The following is a 6000-nucleotide window of genomic DNA, read 5'->3' as shown; positions in this document are numbered from 1 at the left end:
GTGTTACATGTTTACTTAAGATGTGTGTATTGTTTTTTTTTTTTTTTTTTTTTTTTTTTTTTTTTAATTTTAGACTATTTTTTAAAACTTTTAAGTTGCATTCCCTGCCTCAAGATGGCTTCACATGTACCGGCATGGACCTCTCAGAACTACATTTCCCATCATCCTCCTGCTCACATATGTAACTGAGATGGATTTACCAGTGAGCAGGAGGATGATGGGAAATATAGTTCTGAGAGGTCCATGCGGGTACATGTGAAGCCATCTTGAGGCAGTGAGTGCAATTTAAAAGTTTAAACATGGTCAACATGTAACAAAATAATAAAACAATGCACACACCTTAACACACATGTAACGCAATAAAATATAAAGGTCATTCTGTACCCTTTAAGTCCTCTGAGGCTGAATAATAAGCGTTCTGCAGCACAGGATTCTTCAGTCTTTGGAAATGCGGTCACATCATGAACACACTGGACATTGGGATATTTTTCTGCTGAGTTGAATTCAAAACATGTCTTGATTGAAGTTTTAATCTCTGCACATCAAAGCAATCTGTATAAAACTCCATTATTTACTCAACATTGTACTTTAACAGCTATGATAGTTCTGACTGTGAAGCACCCACACTACAGTTTGACGAAACTGTACCAGTATGGACTGAGGAATTTATTCGGGTCCTTTTAATTTGAGCCATTTTAAGTTTGATTTCGGGACAATGTTTTTAACATGACAGAGTATTAATCACCTTTATCACAGAAACAAGTGGGGTGAGTGATGAGCACCTGCTTATTGTTCCCCATGGGTGCTTGATCCCCAGAGCACCATAGAGTTGGAGCCTATAGTTCATTATCTCTAGGTGGTCTGTACCTACTCCCCAGTCACAAACTACCACACAGTTTGGCAAAATTCAGGAATGAATGGCAGGCTAGCTGTTCAGTTCAGGATTGAGGTGGTCTTGTTTACTGTAGGGCACCAGCTATAGCCATCATCCCTCGCCTATGATGAGCACTGCATTCACAAGCACCAAGAAAACAAAAGCGGCTGCACAAATAGAATTACAAGCACTGGGGTTTCATAATGAATATGCTACTGCAATCTTTGGAGTGCCTTATAACAAAAACAAAACAAAAACAAAAACTATTCAATTGAGAAAGACTGCTAGTCAAAACATTTCTCATAGAATCTTTTTTCAGTATTGCTTGCTATTGTTTTATAGTTAGTTATAAAATGCCAAAAACTCGTCAGTTATGTTGATGGCAGTTGTTGCTTGCTGTTTTTAAAAGCTGCTATAAGGATCCCTAAGCTGACTACAACAGTACTGGCAGTGGTAGCATCGTAGTGGATTAGGCTCAATACAGTAGCACTATGCCTGGTACAGATACCCTGGTACTACAATGGATTAACAGGGTGTATTAATTAATAGCACTAAAATCCTAGTGAGGTTTTCAAATGTGAAAGACTGGGTGCCTGGCCAGTCTAGAAACATCAAGCTCATGCCTATGGTGCTAACTCTGCCTTTTAGTACAGAACTGGTATATTTCCATTGAAGATCACATGGTAGGTTGATTTTTAAATATATATAATATTCAGTTTTAATAAACGATCAGAATTTGGAGAGAAGCCAGTGTTGTGTTCCTTAACTAAGTTCTTAAACTTAAAGTGAAACTCAGTAAGGCTGCAGATTCTAATGCTTTTAACTGAGGGCCCATGAACCACACTCAGAGAACCTCAGTCCTGACCTGAACCTTCCCTCCCTTGCCTACCTCCCATTCAGTCCAGGCCCTCTCTCAAGCAGAAGCTTGACAATTGCACCTAATTGAGTCACAGTTTTCTAACATGCCAATCAAATGCATTTAGTTTTGTGACCTGAGTGTTCTGCATGTACAGCGTGCCTAAATGTTCATCAGCACAGCACCGCTGAGTCCTGAAAGAGTCCTCCGCTTGATTGGTTGTGTTTCACATAATCGACAGATTATATTGTGATAGTGAAATAACTATAATCGGTTATGAATGTAATTTATGTATAAAAGAAGAGAGCTCTGTATATTGTAACCTGTACCATTGCCTTTCACAGTTACTGGTATCTAGAATTTCTATGCTGTATTCTTGCCATCATGGCCTTGGAAATAAAATGTGTTGCCTTGCATTTTTATTGTTATGCACTCCTGTTTAATTATTGATAAGATATGAATGGTAAATTATAGTAAATATATAGTATAACCATGGGGAAAGCCTGGGAAAATCTTTGAACTTTTATAAGGGGTAGCACGAGTTGTGATTAAGTGGGCTGTCTTGTTATTTGGAAAATCGGACACCTGACATGCCTTCTGATTTCCAGTGTGAAAAACTGGTGTGTTTTTTTTTTTTTTTTAATAACACAATTTTATAATTACAAAATGTAAACATGGGTTGTATTTATTGCAGATTATTTTTTATACATATACATATTATGCACACACTATTAGAATTATTAAACAAATAAACCGTAAGATTATTTATTTTGTTTTTGAATGGCACTGATAAGTTGTTACCTTGCTGAGCACAGCACACTGTGAAAATGAAGGCTGGAAACTGGGACAATCCCACTTTTCCCGGGATGTCTGGTAACCCTAATTAATGCTGATGAAATGGTAGAACCAGCTGAGATATGCAGCAGCAGGCTTTTTGCGGCTCTTTATTACCACAGTCGACTGACATTTAGAAAAACCCAAAACGTTGCTGGGAATAACATCAGGGCTGGAGACTTAAATAATAGTTTAGATAAAGGAAAAATGGGTTATATTTAGAATTTGTTTTGTACCGATATAACATCTCGGCCAGTTCAATGTCACTATATATTTTCGTTGTTTTAATACAAATAAAAGCTGAACACCCAGCTGCAGATAATATTACATGCTCATACGACGCTGGCGCTATGCACTCTGGGAGTTATAGTCCATAGCGCTTGTAAAAGGGGTTTAAATGGGTTTCTTCGTCCCCTTAGAGGACTACAACACCCAGTATGCGTGGCGCGTATTCCTCGTCGCCCGGTGGCCGAGCTCCAGTAACGTAGCGCTGAACAATAAGCAGTGGGGAGCTCGATTCCTGGACTGGGTTACAGCCAAGGAGGTGGTGGAGGTGAGCGCAAATATTACAAACAAATCACAATAAAATACTTCAAAGAAAAGAAAAAACAGCACAAACTGTGGAGTGGACGGGAAGCCAGTGGCTTACTCACGGGGGGGTTTGTGAGGTGTTTTTTCCCCCCTCACACAGCCCGGTCGGGTGCTGTTTATTCTTTGCGGTGTGTGACACCCCGAGTCCGCGGAACGCAGCTGCAGCGAGCCGTGCTCGACCGCCTGCAAAAGAGCGCAAAGTAAGTGACATCTGGAGTCAAGGAGCTTGCGAGTGCCTATGCTAATAATGCCTGCATGAAAGTTGAATATTGTTTTATTTTTCATATGTGGTTTAATCATTTACTTGTTATAGAAGCCCTTCCAATAAAAAAAAAAGAATGTTTTCGAGCGCTTATTATTGTTTTAAATGTGTTGTTATTAGTCGTAGTGGTAGTTGTATATTGCTTCGCTGTGGTTGAGGGTGAGGAGCAGCCTGGAGCGGTGACTCGCACACCACCTTCTCTCTTTCACCGCAGGGTTTGTTTATCATGAGCAGATACCAATGGAAAACCACAGTCCAGCGCAATGGCTGCAGGTGTAAACTGTCATTGCTTTCCTAGGGAAGCGATAGGAGCTCATTAGGAGTCTAGCGGGGTCACGTCACCATTGAACTCGGTTTAATAACATGCTGTTTCCAAAACGAAATGTGTAGCTCGCTGTACAGTTAACGGCTGCAGTAGCGTGCAGTTTCTCAGTACTGGACTAACGGTTTTCTGGTTCGTCTGTGTGAAGTGTTATTTTTTTGCTCCCAGCTGCAAGCGGGAGGACACAAAGCTTCCTCCAGGCGTCTCTCTCGGGAAGGCGGAGGGATATTGCTGGCTGCACACACAGGGAGGCTGCTTCTGGCTCCTGTCTGTGTTGTTGGGTCGTTTCACGAGTGGTTGCAGGACTCAGGGAAACGTAGCAGAGCTATGCATCGTGTTTTAATGGCTTGTTGGATGTTTTATAATTGGTGTGCAATGTTTGGGGTAATTGCAGCAGTATTTTCAGAGAGTTGTCTATATAAAAGCAACGTGATACAAACATAAATCAAAACAGTGGTGGTTTTAAGAAAAGAAATATCTTAATACGTGGAAGAGTTTCATATGTACAGTAAGGAATGTGATGTGCCAAATATATTTTGCAACCCCCTTCTAAGCTTCATAAATTAGTGAAACTCAAATCAAAGAATGTAACAAAATGATTCAGGGTTGGGCAAAATACTCAGGAAATGTATTTGGAAAATACAATTTGAAATTACAAAATACATTGAATAAACAAGACAGAACAAACAAAACAGATTTTATATATTAGTTCATCTCCCCCCCCCCCCCCCCCCCCCTCAAAAAAAAAAAAAGCGATATTTTAGGTAAGGCCTGAACCTGAACATTTTGGAATGCTTTTGGATGGTTGCGAGGATGGAGAGTCCGAGTTTACCCAGTGGAGGTGGGTTGTCGAGGATTTGTGGTACACTCTACAACCCGGTTTCTCAGAGATGTCGGGTTCAGTGGCCAAGAGTTGCGTCGCACAGTGAAGAACTTATCTGAAGCAGCAGAAAGGAGCAGCAACTGGCTGTGGTTGAGACGGAAAGATTCTTGATGGGGATCTCAAGCACAATAGAAAGAAAGCAATGCTGATGTACAGGTAAGTAAGCTGGGCTGAGCTGAGTGGGGGATGGAGGGGGGTGATGCTGGGATGCCAGAATCACTGTCGAGCCCTCTTGAGGTGTCGTGGGCTAGTCGATAAAACACAGAGGACGGTAGGTGCCCACTTGAAGACCCCAGAGATGTACCCTACTTAGCTCAATCCAGACGGTTGTCATGCTGATGCGCCGGGGAGGCAAAATAAGCTGATCCCTGGAGCCAGCATTACACTTCAGCAATCAACACCAGACAGAAGGATATCTACATCATCAGATGGAAAGCAACGCAAATGGATGGAGATGCAGATGGATCACATTAGTTTACTGCTAAGCTACGTCTTAGTTAGTGCTTATCTTGGCGAGAGCCGAGTTCAGATCAGCATGAAGTTTAACATCTACTCTCATGTAATGGAAATGAAGATTCTGATACAAGACCCAGCTCTTCAGCAGCCTGAAGCATTAGTTGATGGAATCTTCTGGTGTCTCCAGAAAGACAGTGTGGTAGCCAGCGCATCATTGTTGATTTAAAGTTACTCCCAAGATGAACTGGCGCGTGCATGTGCATTTTTTTTTATTGCATACACGATCACTATAATTAAATTTTCTACAGCTGCAGTTTAATATTTAATTTTGGAGTATTTTGAAATTACAAAAGGAAATTCATTTTCGATACAAAATACTTCCAAATTGGCATTTGCATTACAAATTACAAAATACAAATGTAATGAAAATATGTATTTTCGATACTGCCCATCTATGCCATCATTCTATAATCTCCAAATCACTGTCAAGATAGTCTCAACAATGTGGTGTTTTCACTGACTCCATGAAAGAGGCAGGTTTACAATTCCCAAAACGTAATGACCCTTAGCATGGGGACCAGTGAGGCTGAATTATGAAATGGGTGTAACTTGCAGAAAAAAATCCCAGTGCGCCATCTGGTTTGCATAGGGGGGTGAGAGGTCTCCCCCTTCCTAAGAATATTGTGGACAATAATTGATTAAAGTAACTTGCAATTTGAATTAAGAACCCATCAATAAGTGGGGTGTACATACAGTCATATGTTGATAAGGACAAACATTAGTTTTTTAAATCCCCCAGTTTAATCCACTTTCTACCTTTTCATATGCTAATTCAGACTCATCTTGTGCTGCACACTGAGGCCAGGAACCAGCCAAGATTGACCTTAAATCGACTCTTGCGTCGAAGTTTTATTTTACGGGT

General features: G+C 40.7%; 1 protein-coding gene across 2 annotated transcripts in view; it reads left to right on the top strand.

Moving 5' to 3' along the window:
* Positions 1 to 3016: 3016 nt before the first annotated feature.
* LOC121305051 (general transcription factor II-I-like) overlaps positions 3017 to 6000 on the top strand; it is a 70859-nt gene continuing 67875 nt past the window's right edge. The window contains exon 1 of one of the 2 annotated variants that reach the window (XM_041236569.1): positions 3017 to 3117. The gene's annotated coding sequence lies outside the window, so the exon portion shown is untranslated. Of the gene's footprint in view, positions 3356 to 6000 lie in introns of both variants that reach the window. The other variant, XM_041236568.1, reaches the window with a different exon arrangement.

This window comes from Polyodon spathula, chromosome 41 (assembly GCF_017654505.1).
Source record: "Polyodon spathula isolate WHYD16114869_AA chromosome 41, ASM1765450v1, whole genome shotgun sequence".
Taxonomy (NCBI): domain Eukaryota; kingdom Metazoa; phylum Chordata; class Actinopteri; order Acipenseriformes; family Polyodontidae; genus Polyodon; species Polyodon spathula.
Note: the sequence above shows the minus strand (reverse complement) of the source record. Positions and strands in the feature narration are given on the sequence as shown.